The sequence below is a fragment of the Gadus macrocephalus genome, chromosome 9, assembly GCF_031168955.1.
Source record: "Gadus macrocephalus chromosome 9, ASM3116895v1".
Classification (NCBI taxonomy): domain Eukaryota; kingdom Metazoa; phylum Chordata; class Actinopteri; order Gadiformes; family Gadidae; genus Gadus; species Gadus macrocephalus.
Genome location: NC_082390.1, coordinates 4,668,151 through 4,684,743, shown reverse-complemented (window position 1 = coordinate 4,684,743; position 16,593 = coordinate 4,668,151).

Sequence of the window (16,593 nt, the reverse complement as noted above, 5' to 3'; positions counted from 1 at the left end):
TAGCATTAACCCACGGCCGGGCGCTGTTGAGGAGAACTGGAGAAGGATTACTACAGTATACAGTAAACTACAACTTGTTTGCATTGCGGAGGCGTACAGCAAAATCCCCGGGATCTCGTTCCCGCGGACTGATGTGGGCGGGACACTGGGACCCCCTCGGCAGCCAATCACTGCCCTAGCAACTTGTTGTGTTCGGTGAGCCAACAGGTGGTCTGCAGATGTGTGCCATGCTCAGTAGGATATGCGGATGAGAAAGTTACTCACAAACATAAACACTGAACTACGGCAGAGCTATTTATATGAAACTAAACAAATGAGATGCGTGGAAACTCTTCAGAGTGTGTGTGTGTGTGTGTGTGTGTGTGTGTGTGTGTGTGTGTGTGTGTGTGTGTGTGTGTGTGTGTGTGTGTGTGTGTGTGTGTGTGTGTGTGTTTTTGTGTGTGTGTGTGTGTGTGTGGTTTTTGTGTGTGTGTGTACCCTTGCATGCATGAACAGCCTGCACTATTGGGGAACAGGGGATGTATTTATGTAGGCCAAATGTATGCATGTGTGTGTGTGTGTGTGCATGGGTGTGCATGCATACATGCATTCATACGTGCCGGATATGGGAAACTGGAAACGATTAGTCTTGACTGATCATTAATCAGGAGAATTGGCTGAAATGGTCTCACTGCTTTTATTTTTGAAGGCTCTCTGACCCCACACAATGAGAAAACGTTCAGTTTAGGGTTTCGCAATATCTTTTTCTTTTTTCTTTGATCATTTTGTTCACCCATTCATTTATTTAATCATGGTAACAAAAATGGGTAAGAAAATGCAAGGTTGTGGAATGTGCATCTTGTAGCCTGTAAAACAAAGGAGAACTTAAATCCGTAATCATTCATAAAAAAATAAATAATAATCTTTCATAACGACGATACTAAATATCCTGTTTGTAACGCTTGTTTACAATCCTGCACCCACTATCTACAGGATACAGATGCATTCATGTACATTAGAGGCTGTGAAGATAGAACACACACACACACACACACACACACACACACACACACACACACACACACACACACACACACACACACACACACACACACACACACACACACACACACACACACACACACACTCAAATGTAGATGACATGCAGTCCTTCTGTGAGATACAATTTAATTTGAACCTTCATGAAACTGTTTTTCTTCAGGGTCATGACAACCACCTAACTTAAAAAAAAAAAGTATTTCAAAAGAAAACGGTGTCCAAAAAGGAAAATAGGTGAGGCTGTTGTGTGTTATGATTTGTAAGACCAGCCAGTCGTAGACCCTAACAAATAACTATCCGCGCACACGCACACGCGCACGTGCATGCACATGCACATGCACATGCACACACTTCAGACTTGATTAAATTCCTATGATGAACAAACAGCCAATTTTCCCATCTCGGGATTTGGGCCAATTAGCTCTGAGGTATGAAAAATAACAGGCATGCTCTGTTCCTTATGGTGTGTGTGCCTCTCCTCACACCATGAATGTGGGGACAGACCCTGGACTAGTGTCTGTTGAGGGCTACAGGATAGAGGATCTATACAATCCATGTGTCTTGGAACACAGCAATATGAGCCAGTAGTGGGGAATCAAACCCCGAACCCTGGCAGTGTTGACGCTGTGCTCTACGAATCGAAAAGGACATCTATGGTCGTACCTCCATATTAAATCTACATTAGGCCTTTGATGTTGGCCATATGTTGTGACCATATATATATGGTATGTTGCACTTCCAATGATGTATGGTAGTTCATGTATGGTTGCAATTGCATATTCCTTTCTGCACGTATTTTCATGTCGCAAGATCAGTCACCGGAGGGGCCTTTAGAACATATAAGGTCCTCAGATGCAACATGACATGAACCATAACTCTTCATTACTGCGGAGCCTGCGGAGCTATATGAATCTCCAGCAGCCCAAGACGGCATCCTCATCTCAAAGGCTCCGCTATCAGAAAAAAGCGATCCAGTTGTGTTCCCTGGGTTGTTTTGGTCGTACCTTTCTCCCTCTTTCATCCTGCCTCTCTGATCCTCCCTTGTTCTTTTTCGCCAACGTGATTTTTCCACTCATTATCGTTGTTTTCTTCTATCGCGCAGCTTCTAGCTGCCAGTGTTTTATTTTCGTGCTTCAAGGACACTCTGTGAACAGTGCTTTTACGTTGATCTAACTCCAGTTGGGCTTTTAGACTTCTGGACGAGGAACACCTTCCCTCGGACCCAAGATTGCTCCTGCCAAACTGAATTGGTTTCCAGGAGCTGGAGGAGTAGACGGTGGGAGGAGGTGGAGGAGTAGAAGGTGGTGGTGGAGGTGGAGGAGGAGGAGGGGGATGAGGAGTAGGTGGAGGAGGAGGAGGAGGAGGAGGAGGAGGAGGACGAGGACGAGGAGGAGGAGGAGTTGGTGGAGGTGGAGGTGGAGGTGGAGGTGGAGGAGGTGGAGGTAGAGGTTCGAACTCATCACAGAGATCTTGTGAGAGCTCATCCATAACAATGAAGGCTTTTTATTTTATGTATTTCTCGACCGAGCGGTGAATGGACTGCATCTCCCCGTGTTGAGCAGATCAAAGGGAAACTCTTTGGTAAGGCATCGGCGTGATCTTGTTGCACAGGAATGTGTCAGGTTTTTCCAATCCATTTCCAGCATTTCAGTCAACACTTGTCAGTCAACAGGGAACACATGTGTACTCGGCCCCCGCAACCTCCTCACGTCCCTGCGCCCTCCAACCCCCTGCGTGCCGACCCCCTGCCCTGCCCTTGAGCAACCCAACACAAATCAAACCCCCAACCATGTTTCCCCTGATGTAAGCATTGCGTGATTATTTTTCCTTTCGTTTCTCCAAGAAACGCATAAACAAGCAAACAAACAATTCATTACAACCAAGGCGCGATGAGGAGTTCTGCAGCCTTTGTTGACTTCACGAACGGCACATCTGTGGAGCACATGGGCCGGTCTGGTAGCTGTGAGCAGGGAGGGAATACAATGAAAAGGGATTGAGTGGATTGAGGGGAAACAGACGCAACAACGCACAATGTATCCCCTCCTAGCTGACAATAAGTACCAGATCCAAACCATTAGGGCATATCCAATTTGTTACATTTTTTAAATAATGACGCAAAATAAATACGGAAAATCAAGGGCCTCAGGGGGTTAAATAACAATAAAAGCCAGCTGAGCGAAAACCTCAACAAAACAAAATAGAGGCCGCAATCACTTATCAACTCAACAGTATAGTAGAACCACCCATTGCCCAAAATCAAAGTGGCTGGAAAAGTCCACGTTCTGCAAATTATTGAGCAAAATATTATCACACACACACACACACACACACACACACACACACACACACACACACACACACACACACACACACACACACACACACACACACACACACACACACACACAGGAGCGATCTGCACATTAGAGATATATGTGGGAAGCTGGGAAGGAGATAGAGCGAAGAGTGAACTGCTGGCAGAGGTCCTATATTTTCCCTTTTGCCATACTGGTAGTCAGACAGCGGCCAGAAACCCCATCAGCACATAGACACACACACATGTACGCATGTGTGTGTGCACGCACAAACAATGATTGTTATTATGACTTTGTGACTCACTATTCCAACAAACCGTTTCATTTAACAGTCTGCCTTCTCATGTTCCATGTCTTATTTTTCCTAACCTCTGTGGAGGCGTCCTCTGGACTGTGCGTGTCAGTGCTTGCACGCTCGCGTGTGTTCGCGCGCGTGTGTTCACGGCCCCCGGCATGAATCACGGGATTATCTCTGAATCTTGAACCCCCCCCCCCCCCCTTCAAAGAAGCTGCTCTGCGTCTATCCGGTTTCCCGAGACCCGTCCCGGGACGGGACGGGTCAAAGATGTTTCCTTCCCCATCGCGACACCCTAAATAGCCGACCTGGGTCTTTTCTGAACGAGGCCGTGAGCAGACGGGGGGGGAAGCGTCTGGAGGACAAAGGGCCCCTGTGGTGCCCCTCTCTCCTCGAGGCCCCCGCGTGGGGGCGGCGCGCCATCGCAGCTATCGTCATCCTCATGCAGCGGGGGGGCGGGGGGGGGGGGGGGGATTGCGTTATGTCGGTCAGACGGCCACATCCATAACGACTCTCTCTCACGCTAAGGGTGGAGGGGGGCCGGGGGGGGGGGCCGGGCTCCCCAGTGTGACATCCTGCAGCTGATCCGTGAGTGTTTTTCGTGTGTTGAGCTGCAGCGAGGCTGTGTCAGTGCGTGAGGTGACTAATCTCTTGCAGAGAGGGCTCCAGAAAAGAATGAATATCTGTTGCGTCTTCTTTTCCCCCTCGTGCTCATATCCTGAGGCCGCAGGTCACTCAGTTGAGTGGCCACCAAAGTGTTTTTAGAATATAACATGTACTGCCTTGATTTATACAGTATATATATATTTTTTTTTTATTCATGATAATGAAACACTAAGCAGATAAGAAAAGAGACTTTTAGGAGGCATACAGCGAAATTGTATTTGTTTGGTGACGTCATTCTGGGTGGAAGGCAGTTTTTGTTTGATGACCATGAAAGGAAAACTTATAAACTCACTGACCTGTTTGCGTGTGAGTGAGTGAGTGTGTTGCGTGCATGCGGTTTTACCTCATGATAGCTGTCATCTTATTCGTAAACACATTTTGATCTTGGTCTCGTTTTAAGAATGAGGGGTAACAACGTCATTTTCTAAGCATAGAAGCGACATTGTGTGGCACAGGAAGGTTCCAGAAGCCTTCTGGTTTGCGCTGTTTCTTCATTGTTTATCAGACGAGCTCAAGATTTTCCCTGATAGTGTCATTTCTGCGCTTTCGATATGTGACTCTTGTCTTGAAAGGACAAAGTTAAACAGACCCCGGGATATATTACGTAACTGCTATTAGGTAACTCACCATAGGAAAATAAATCACGATTCAGCACCTGGGCACTAGCTCACCGAAATTTGTTTTGTTTTTCAAGCACTGCTAATAATCACTGACAGAGTATCCGAAACGATAGCTCTGTGAAACTTTTGGATCATATATGAGAGCAATTCAGGAGAGTTGTGGCAGGGTTATTTTAAACGGGGTCTGGTGAAGTGGATTCCAAGTGGTGCACTTAGGCACGTGTTGGGAGACGAGGCCAGACTCGGGTTCTTCTGCCTGGATTCTATTACTGTTCAAGAGGGTTCGCTGGATCACCCTGAAGAAAAGGTGCGCAAAATACATCAAAGTCGATTGTGATTACGATAATGGTATCAATTGAATCACATCCTATAACTGATATATTCCACAATTAGAAAATATTGCCATTTTTTTTAACAAGCATCTTACTACAGACACCCAAAACCCTCCCAATCTCACATCCCAGCCAGCCAGGTTGGGCTAGTTAGCGTCACACAGTTGCACAGACAGTTGGAGTGGGCCGAACAGTATCATATGGTTTCTGCACTCCTGAAAGTCTCACGCCTACTAACTGTGAGGGGCTCCATCTTACACATTTGCGACTCAAAAATGTATTTACCGCCATTCATAATAACCATGTGTTATTTTGTCCTTTAGCAGAACATTTCAACCAAACCGACTTTAACAGAAAAAGTCCTTTTGCAGAAATAATGATTCCAGTGCATTTGCCCTGAACGCAGTATGTGAGATCCAGACGTGATGTTATTTCCTTTTAAAAACACATTCCATGACACTCCAATGGCCAATGGCGAACAAGCACACCGTCTCCATTTCTCTGGGTGCTGCCCTGCCCAGGAATGACTAACGACCGGCCATAATGACAGCCATCAAGCACTGACTGATTTTGTTGAGGGGGGCTGACAGGACTTGGACCAAGATTGGTATTCATAGTTTGTCGTGCGGATACCTGGAGGGCAAAACAACATAATAACATTATATAACACCAACATAGCACAGGCATAACACCAACAAGAGCAGCTATCCGGCAACCTGGGAGAGAGAGGGAGAGAGAGGGAGAGAGAGAGAGAGAGAGAGAGAGAGAGAGAGAGAGAGAGAGAGAGAGAGAGAGAGAGAGAGAGAGAGAGAGAGAGAGAGAGAGAGAGAGAGAGAGAGAGAGAGAGAGAGAGAGAGAGAGAGAGAGAGAGAGAGAGAGAGAGAGTATACGGCCCGCGAGGCCATTTCCACTGGCCCGCAATTACACTAATGTGGATGTCTAAAGTTTAGAGTCGACATTAGACATAATGATAGAGATTTATTAGTGTGGAGAAAATGATGGTATTTGTTCTTCATTTGTTTGCGCAGAATAAATATGGTGAGATTACAGTGGATTCATTCTGTCTATGTGATTAGACACACCAATCTCTCACCCAAAGAATCACACATACACACACACACACACACACACACACACACACACACACACACACACACACACACATGCGCGTAGTTTACTCATTGCATAGAGCGACCTCAATGCTAAACTTGAGGAGTGATATGACCAGTGGACGGCTCACTTTGCGGCAGGTTGATCCGTGATACGGAAAGGTCAGGACGATTTGGTTCTCCCCCTGTCTTCGCCGACAGGACGAGGTAACCGCAGAAGGTCAATTAATGTATGGTTTCCTAGGCGACCAACTGACAAACACCGACGCCGTACAGGCAGAAATGCCGCCGCCAGGGCCCTTGTTGTCGATAAAGTTCTGCTGCTACTACCGGCTCATTAATGACCTCCATCTCAAAGTATGCTTTTGTCTAAAAGGCTCATTGGAAGCTAATGATGTACAATGTACTCGTAGCGTGCGACGCTCGAAGCGACGGACGGTGCTGCTGTTAGGGAAGTCTCTCTCATGGCTTATTGAACATCCTGCAAGGTGCGTGTCAGTAATGACCGAATTAAGGTACCTGATAGACTGAAGCTGGCATGAAACGAAGGTTCCATTGAAAGTCTATGAAAACAAACCCCTTCGCTCTGAAAACTGAAATTGTTCCATTTTAGTCGGGTCCCCTAACGTTTAAGCCGAGTGACTCCATTCGAAGTTCATAAGGCCGTTAGCATAATTGTTATTTGTGTATGAACGGCCTTTTACTTATTCAGTGTTTACTTGCAATTTACCGAAAAAGGACATTAGAATACCCAATTCTATATATTGCAAGGGTTATTGTAATGCCGCCTACATATGACAAATTGACGTTTCCCCCAGGTTGATTACACTATGCAAAATTCTTGCGTAACCCAAAGGACAGGACATTTACAGTAAATCTGTTTCTGATTGCAATAATTCTTCCATGACTGTCTATGGTTCCAAAGTTGGTTAATTAGTAATAACTGAAGGGACTGTCAATCATTTCACTCAAATTGAATGATATCTACAGCACATCTTCTATTGATCCCATCCTGACCAATCACTCCGTAAGGTATAGTAAAGTTACATATTCAGATCGAAAGTCTCAATTAAAAACTAAATATTTTTTTAGATTAGCATTTGCAAATGCTAATAGAAATCCATACGGTGACATTTCAATCTAATGCATCCATAGATTTGGAACTGAATACTTATTGATGTTTTTTGTTTCCAGATGTACTCATCATAAAGGGTGACGGGATGGATGTGACCTCAGTGCTTTTATCGATGTCAATGTAAATTGCGTTTGATTTAGTTGCTTCCCCCATTTGATGACACTGCTTAAAGGGAATAACGGAAGTATACAGTGAAATCAAATATTAGGTAATTACTTTGATCCATACCAGCATATGAGTATGTTTCATTTAAATTCTTATACTTTACTTACATTTAATGATGCAATTGTTCTAAATGTCCTTATTGAGAAGAAAAAAAATCAAAAATGTAGGACTTTTATTTTTGACCCATTTATATTTCAATGCTCTATACTTTTACCTAGTTTATCCCTGCTCCACCACTGGACTATAAAGCTGTGCGATGATGTAACTGAAGGGGGCTAAATTAAACCTGACAGCCTAACCTGAGCATTTCGGAGAGCAATGTGATGTTTCAAGAAGTTTTATGAGGAGTCCGAGGTATGAGGGAGTATGTGTGTTGGAATGTCTGATATTGCAGATAATCCCATTCTAAATCACGTCAAATCATTCCCTTCATGCTTTTTATTTATGTTTATCACAGCAATGTGCAACGTTTTTATATATAGATATATGTATGTATCTTCTGTCATTGTAATTCCCAGATGCCACCTTTTGATAATCTGCATTGAGTGTTAATGTGGAGATCAGGTTTTATCTAATCAATGAATGTTGTATTAGGTATTAACTTTCACAAGTGGCTTAGAACGGATTTTGAAAGGCACATTGTTTCACTGAGTCGCCCTTGGATCAGTATTCCATAGGGCACACAATATGTGCCGCACTCACACGCTCACTCAGGTCAGTCACAAATCACGACAATAAAGGGATTTGAAAGTAGAATTAGTGATATGATAGGCTGTTTTGAGATGAAAGTCAGGAAATTATTGCTTTCATAATGATAGATGTAGTCAGTAGTATGCAATAAGTAAACATTGTCAATTATGGCTAATGAGTCTACAAAACGGTCATTCATCAGTTAACCTTATTATGAATAAATGAATCAATTTATCCATAAACCCATTATGCAATTAAGGCATGGATTAAATAAAACACTAATTGATTGATTAATGAATTGATAGTGATAGTGACGACTATATTCTACAATTCAACCTTAACCTTACAGGAAACGCACAACAAATCTACAAATTAACTTTTTTAAGTCTGTGCTGCGTCTCATTGTTATTGAAGAAATGCATCATGGCGTCTTATCTTCTCCTCACTTCTGCTGCTGATGTTCGGCTTACTCTGTCCCCTCAACATCATCACACACTAAAACGAAGCTGGCAGCGTCTCGACATCCATCGTCAAGAAAAACAAGAACTGCAGACAGGATATGACCAGATTCTCAGGGAAATTTGGAGAAAGCAACAATTGACATAAATTAATATCGGCTGGGGATCGCTTTAAGGACAGAATGTGATGTTAAGGACAAACATCTGTTTTTTGTTAATATAAACACCGTTCATGAAGAGTTCTCTACATGCACGATACATTTTGTTGAGAGTATACTCAGGTATTCTCTTTAAAATCATTGTGTTCTGCAAAGAGCAAAATATATTTTCTTTATAGGAATTATCCATCAAAGCCTGTGTGCGAGCCGTCTCCCTAGTGATGTTCAAATCAACTCATTTGCTCTTTATTTTACTACCTGTTTGGCCCTATTCTTTACAGAGTCTCAGACAACCATGGCACATCTCTCTATCTAATATCCTGAGGTGACGCCATCCGCTGCAATAAAAGAACAGCAAATATTTATCCTTTACGTAAGATGTCGGCTAGGGCTATGATCCGAAAGCACAAGGTTTCTGAAACAAATGCATTAATGAACAAGGTCAATAGTATTTGTCAGAAGGAGAAAAAAGTGATAGGGAAATGTATGTATATTGAAGTGCTGATGGAAGAATTATACAACACAGGGTTTAAATTGCCGCGGCAATAGCTTTAAAGGACCGTAACTGTCTTGGTGATTCAACCGTTGAAACTGTTTCCCCTCGCCTCACTAAAACATTTAGAAAAATAATTTCTCAAAAATTAATTTGTTGTACTTCTTCTGCCCCTACGTTTAGAGCGTGGCTACCATGACGTTAAGGCAAGGCAAGGCAAGGCAACTTTATTTCTATAGCACTTTTCATACACAAGGCAGACTCAAAGTGCTTCACATATAAACATTGTCATACAATAAAATAAATTAATAGATAAGTAAAAGAAAACATATGCAAAGAAATTGGTAAAATAGTTAACAAGCAGATGCACTTTGATCTAAATGATAGGACATTTAGTAAAGTGTCTGGCGAATCAGTTTTCTTTTTCCAAACTTTCACAAACTCCATAACTGTGTCTTATATTTCCTTGTTTACGTTTGTGGTGAGAGGGCCCACACGCTGAACGCTCTGCAGCAGAATCCAAAGTAAGTGTGACCCATTGCATCTGTGAGAGATGTTTGAGTGAAACCAGGGGAGATAGAAAGTGATGATTCAAACACCCAGAGCAGAATTTGTCCTTTCAATTGTCCTTTTTAGTCTTTGGTTGTCACTGTTTTTAGCCCAAAGCAAGCCAAGAGTTATGTTCAAACCTGCAGTGTGATGCAACTACGGCTCATTGTGAAATATATGCAAACGAAATGATTGAACAATGGCAAAAATAAAAGTACAACCTCAGTTTTATGAGGGGTCTGCAAGTCCAGGCTCCACACAGGATTTCTTAACGACCATATGGCTATTCATCACTCATGGATTAGAGACATATTATGAGTTTAAATTAATTCCTTATTTGGACGGGACCAGGAAACATCTGATGCCTCCCTGATAACACGCACAAAGGTTGAGAACCACACAAGGAACATTCAGAAAAACATTCCTTCTTTTTGATTCCAGCTTTGGTCCACCTCTTTCCCGAAAGCACCTCCATCCTCCAGAAAACAAAACTCTCTGGCTTGTGGCTGAGAAATCACAGCTGCAATCAAATTAAAAAAATAGAAAGGCAGCCCACACTTTTCTGCACAATCGCTCTGACAGAGTAACAAGGCAGTCGGTCGACCTCAAGAGGTTGTGGGGTTTTCTCCCAGGTTGTGCCCAGTGCACGTGGCTCAGTCGCTGGTTGAGATGATGGCGGTCGCTCCCTCCAGGTGTCTCCAGCCAGGAGAAGGATGGCTAAGACTGGCCAGGCACAGCAGGTGTATCCTGACCAAAAGTCTCCTCCAAACTGTCCAGGAAACATTTTACCCAAAGACCGGGCCGGATCTTTCCGGAGAATAACATGGGTCTTGGTGTCGGACCGGGGCCAGCCACTGATGCTTTCGTGGAGATAATTTTTTTGTTTTTCACGGGATTTTATTAAGCAAGTCCATCAATGTTGATATTTCCATACACTTGTGTGGCTGTGTTTCAGTGTACAGACTTGTTTAATGGTTTGAGGTAGTTTCTGTTTTATTTCTGTGTCTGTATGCCAAGAATGAATATTAGTATTACAGGAATAATATTTTGGTGTACCGGAGACATCAAGCCAACACCACATTCTCCATGTTCTTTCAAACATCTGGTGATGAACTTCAGACCGCCGCATATTCTTTAAAAAACGTACAGGATCTCATATTCTTATGTAAAGGATCTCCTTTACATAAGATATCTGGCCAAGACTGGCAGTAAGATAGGCAACAAACGCCTAAATACAAATACATTTTTAAAAACGAAGGAAACAAACGAAAAACAAGCATTCAAACTCATATTTCTAAAAGGACAAATATGAAAGAGTCAGCCTCATAAGTAGGTAAATTCAAAACATTTACTTCTTAAGGACTCAATATTTCCAAAAACTTGAACTTTGAACGGAGAGCAAAAAAACGTTTTTTTTGCGGCACTTTTTTGGCAAGAATTGCCATTTAAATAAAGGTGCACCAATGATGGAGCCTACTGGTTAGGGTTAGAGCAGACTGAGCAGACCCTCCTGCCCGAGAGAGGAGCTCACAATGGTGAGTCAGAGCTTCACAATGGGTGGTAAACCTCAAGGAAGCTAGTTAGGCTGTGTCAACCATATGCAGACACCCAGCAGAGGTATGCACATATAACAGATCACGATAGTCCAGCACTGATAGGCAAGTGACGGTCACTTTTTGTAAATTAAAAACATATTTTTTATTGTTTATTTGATGGATCAGGTCTCGTGTTTACAGTGCTTTACTCTCAGCTGAAAGGTTCTGTGTTAGAACCTCAATGTTCTCTCATGTTCAACCCCCTACAGTCTACATTTAGGCATCCCTGAGTAAGACGATTAGGATACCTGCAAATGTAAAATGTAATATTCATTAAGTCCGTCATCACATTCGACGGTATCCCCTCGTTTGGTTCGGTGATCCACAGCCATCTCACCCCCCCCCCCCTAACAAAATCATTTGCATGAGCGGCCAAATCAATGGACTGCACCCAGAATCACTCGGCAGCCTTCACAGCAGACGGACAATGGTTAATGGATCGCACACAGCCTCAGACACAACACACACACTGTGCACCACCTTGACAACCACCTTACCTGCCTACGCAAATACCGCTCACTCCAATCCAGAACAAAGTGTGTCATCCCCGCCTCAATCAGACCACTCAACTCCTCGTCGTGACTAGAGCTATTAAAACGATTTCTTAATCACTTAGTGGACACCACATCTTAGAACCGATTCGGACAGTTATCACTGCTTTTATCATGCACTTGCTCGTCATCTTGTACTCGTATGTCGTCCGTCCCACATGTCCTAATGCACTGTAACTCGTAACCCGCGAGCAAAGTTCTTATCGAAAAAAATAAAAGTTGTTTAATTTGAATTCGGATTGAATTGAACTTGATGGCATGCCACATGACCCCGGCCCACAAAGGACATCCTGTGTACTGAAGCCAGGGTTGTCGTGTTAACCTCCAGACAGCGGCTGTTCAGGTGCACTCAGGCAAGACGCCAAAGTCCACATCCCATAATTGCTGTCCTGCATTGTGTGTGTGTGTGTGTGTGTGTGTGTGTGTGTGTGCGCGCGTGTGCATGTGTCTGCGTGTGCATTGAATATACAGAGCGCTAGACATCACGTCACTCTTTACTCCATGTTGTGTACTGTTCCATATTGGCAATGGCTGTTTGAAAGCAGTAGAGATCTAAAACAACGAATTTCATTAATTCTTAGTCGGTGAACCACAGCATGCCCCCACGTGCCGCTCACACACTCGGCAGTAGCAGCAGACGTAGATGTACTCATTCACATCCAATGTTCAAAACGGCCAGTCACGAGGCACAGCACACTTGCCTCAACATGGATTCATAATGAACTTTCAACTGTGGAGGCTCTGTTGATAAGAAAAGAAAGAAAAATAGACGGAGGGAGGGTCTTCTAAGCTTTTTCTTCCTCATCCTCCTCCTCCTTCCCCTTCTCTCGTCAGCCTCTCCTAGCCCACCTCCTCATTAACAGCCCTCATATGCTCCTGCACATTCCAATTTACCAGTGAGTTTGTGCCGATAGCAGGGGACCTTTGTGCGGGAGGCCTAGGATGTACAGAGGAATCACTTACTGATTGTAGGCTTATTAGGTTTACGTTCCTCGGGGAAGCAGGTCTACAGCAGGTCGACGTGCCTATATGACCGCCGAGGATAAACGTGCACAGGATAATAACAGAAGTTCTTAGGGCACAGAGTTTTAATCTTGGTTGAACAACGCTCTGAGGGCCAATATACTAAGAGAAGGCTGCCCTTCATATAGACGCTCCTAAAAATGAGTTGGCATTTTGGAGTCAGTGACCTGCAGATGTTTCAATATCAGAGAGGTATCGAAAACCTTTGAGAATTTTAATTATCCAGGTCTCCTAGACAGGCTGCCATTTATATAAGACCTTATTTTTGCCTTTTATATAAAATTCATAGTATTGATATTTTCTGGCAGAAAATGTTTCCCTCAAAAGGTTTGCTAAAGTTAGAAGAATGCTAATGTAACACTTTGCGTATCTGATAATAATTAACGCATATGTGATGTAGCCCATTCCTATTACCAATTTTGGGACCTGGTGCCCTAACCCCTATGAGTTGAGCCGGAAATAGGAATAGGCTATATGTTGCACTACTGGTGCACCGGTAGGCTGCAGACACTAAGGATCGAACCCAGTAATCCGCTGGGAGTCTGACATTGCAAGTCTTTTAAGATCCATCTAAGGATCTAAATCATTGGTTCTCAAAGTGCGGCCCGCGGAATCATTCCTGGCGGCCCGCAATGACATACATAATTATGTAAGTTATAAAAAAAAAATATATAAAAAATATATATATATTTTTATCAATATTAATTTAAACAAATATAAATAAATATAAAGAGAAAATTCGACTCTCTCTAGCTTTCAATTAAATCCTTTTACATTTTTTAGTTTTAATCCGGCTGTACATTACTTTGAAAGGGTGAACCTCAGTTTCATGATTTAGACCTCACTTGACCTCACTCTCAGAGGTCCACGGTGCGGGTGCAATGTTTTTTTTCACCACTGGGATGCTGACGGCGTTTCCCGCCAACATTTTTTTTCCTTTGGCGGCCCTCAGTCAAATTTTGGGTTCCTAAATTGGCCCTCAGTTGTCAAAACTTTGAGAACCCCTGATCTAAATGATGGTCCATTATCCTCGAGAAGATCCATCCTTGGCACTTTAAGTGATTGAATATGGCAGACAAACAAGGGTGAAAATAGATTATGTTGCCAAAAGAAAATGTAATTTAACTCTAAATATTGTCAAATCTCTTTCTGGGTTTCTAAGCTACCAACTGGTGTCATTTGCAGGTCCATTTATTTACCATAAAACCATTATTGAATCAATGAAACAGAATGATTCGATAACTAAATACCATAAAAGGGAATAATGTTAAATTGTTGTCAGGCTTTTATCAAGCTCTTCAAAGATCCCTTTCAGGTAATCCTCTTCTCTTCAACTGAAAAGGTTCAGACCCCTAGCCCAGCTTTTCATGAGCCGATGCCCAAATTAATTAAGCCTTAGCTCTTGTACTCCTTCATTATTACAAATACATAGGCTATGTTAAGCTAACTTCATAACTAACAAGGAACAAATCAGATTAAATTATTCGTAATGTCATAAGTAATCGTCTCCTTTAGCCCGTCCTTAACTAACCGTCTGTTATATGTCTTACAAATGACTGTTATTATTAGTAATTTAATCATGATGACGCATCACAGGAAATGGGCATCATGGGAACAGGAACTCTGGGTTCTCAGTCGAAGCTTTTAGATGGCTGTTGAATGACGAATGTAAACGACACTTGCAACTCCACTTAAATCCAAAATATGCTGTGCAGTAAAATAGCAAGTATGTAGAAAGTACAGGGTATAAGATAATTCCTACTTTAAAAAATGACCGTCTATGGATTTATCCAATCACAAAGTGAAACTTTTAATATATTTTTGAGGGCACGGCCAAAAATCACAATAAGTTATTAGCGAGCTAGTCTGAGCTCCGCTCTGTAACGCTCTCTCGTGGTCTAATCCTCCAGCAGTGGCCAGGCAGTGTGCGTTCATGTGTTTTTTAGTGGTTTTAGATGGAGGACTGAAGGAAGGGGTGGCATTCTCTCGGTTAGATACTTTTAAATCCTAGTTTACTGTGGCTGGTTTCCCCAAAGTTGCCTACCCCAGCTTTAAACTATGCCACAGATTAAACGTGAGCGACACAGTAGCCCCCGTTGGTTTCTACATTGCGTACCGTTTCAAATCCCCTACGCGTTCTCCATGTGCTCCCCCAGGAGTTTCTCCCACCGCCAGAACCATGCTGCCTTGACTAAGGAAGGAGGGGGAGGGGGGGGGCTCACGTGATTGGGTGGTCGAATAGATAGGTGGATTAGGACGTGTGGCTGGATGGAGTGTTGGCTGGATGGATATGGAGTGATGGACGTGTAGATGGATGGAGAAAGGGATGGAGGGAGGGGAGGGGTGGGTCAGTGGGTTGATAAGGGACATGTTGATGGAGGAAGTGATGGATAGGATTGAAGGATGAACTGGTGGGCGTGTGGATAATGGATGGACGGAGGGATGGACAGACGGGTGGAAGGGAGGATGGATGGATGGATGGATGGGCCTGATGTGAATGGATGGATGGATGGGACAATGGCTGAATGTATGGATGGAGAGAGAAGGTTGGAGAAATGAACCGATGGAAGAACGGACGGGTGGACTCGTACCATCACGACTATGGATTCTGTATTTGTTCCAATCTAGCAAGGGCAGATGGTTCAATTGTATTCTAGAGATGGAAGAGCTATGTATGGTTGCCAGGCGATTTATTCATTGAATGCAAAACATCCATGTGGTTGACTTATGCTTATACAAGGGAATAGACAGAAAAGAGAAAGAAAAGTCTTTGAATAAAAGAAACGGTCCGCTGTTTTCAAGGGAATTTCTGCGAAATTATGTCCACCTTAAGGTAATCCAATATAAACTACGGCGAAGGATAACAGCCCTTCGAAAATCACTCAAGGGTAACATTTCCCATTTGTGGAAATACCACCCATGGATTCAAATTACCATAATTATTGCGGTTTGAGTTGAGCTGCCACTCATAAGACTATTAAATGGTTCAGACAATATGAGGACAGATAGACGGACAGAAATTTGTAAGTGTGTGTTGTGTTGGAGAATGTGTTGGGTAGGAATGCGCATGGCTCAACTTCTAACCACTTTGCACTTAACATCAATGTGTGCGTGTGCATGTTTGTGTGTGTCTTAGTGTCTGCGTATGTGCAGACACTAAGACACGTGCAAGCTGTCCGTTGTGAATGGAATGTGTGAGATAATTCCTGACAGAACGGATATTGCTGCTGAATATATCTGGATAATTTATTGTTTTTAAAAGTGTAAAGTGTCTTATATTTCAACAAAGCCTCACCTGTGACCCGGTCAAAGCAGCGTGAATGTTTACACGCATCGACCCGAGACATTCTTGACCGTATCAAAATAAAAGCCCCTGTAAATCTGCAACATTCCCATCTCTA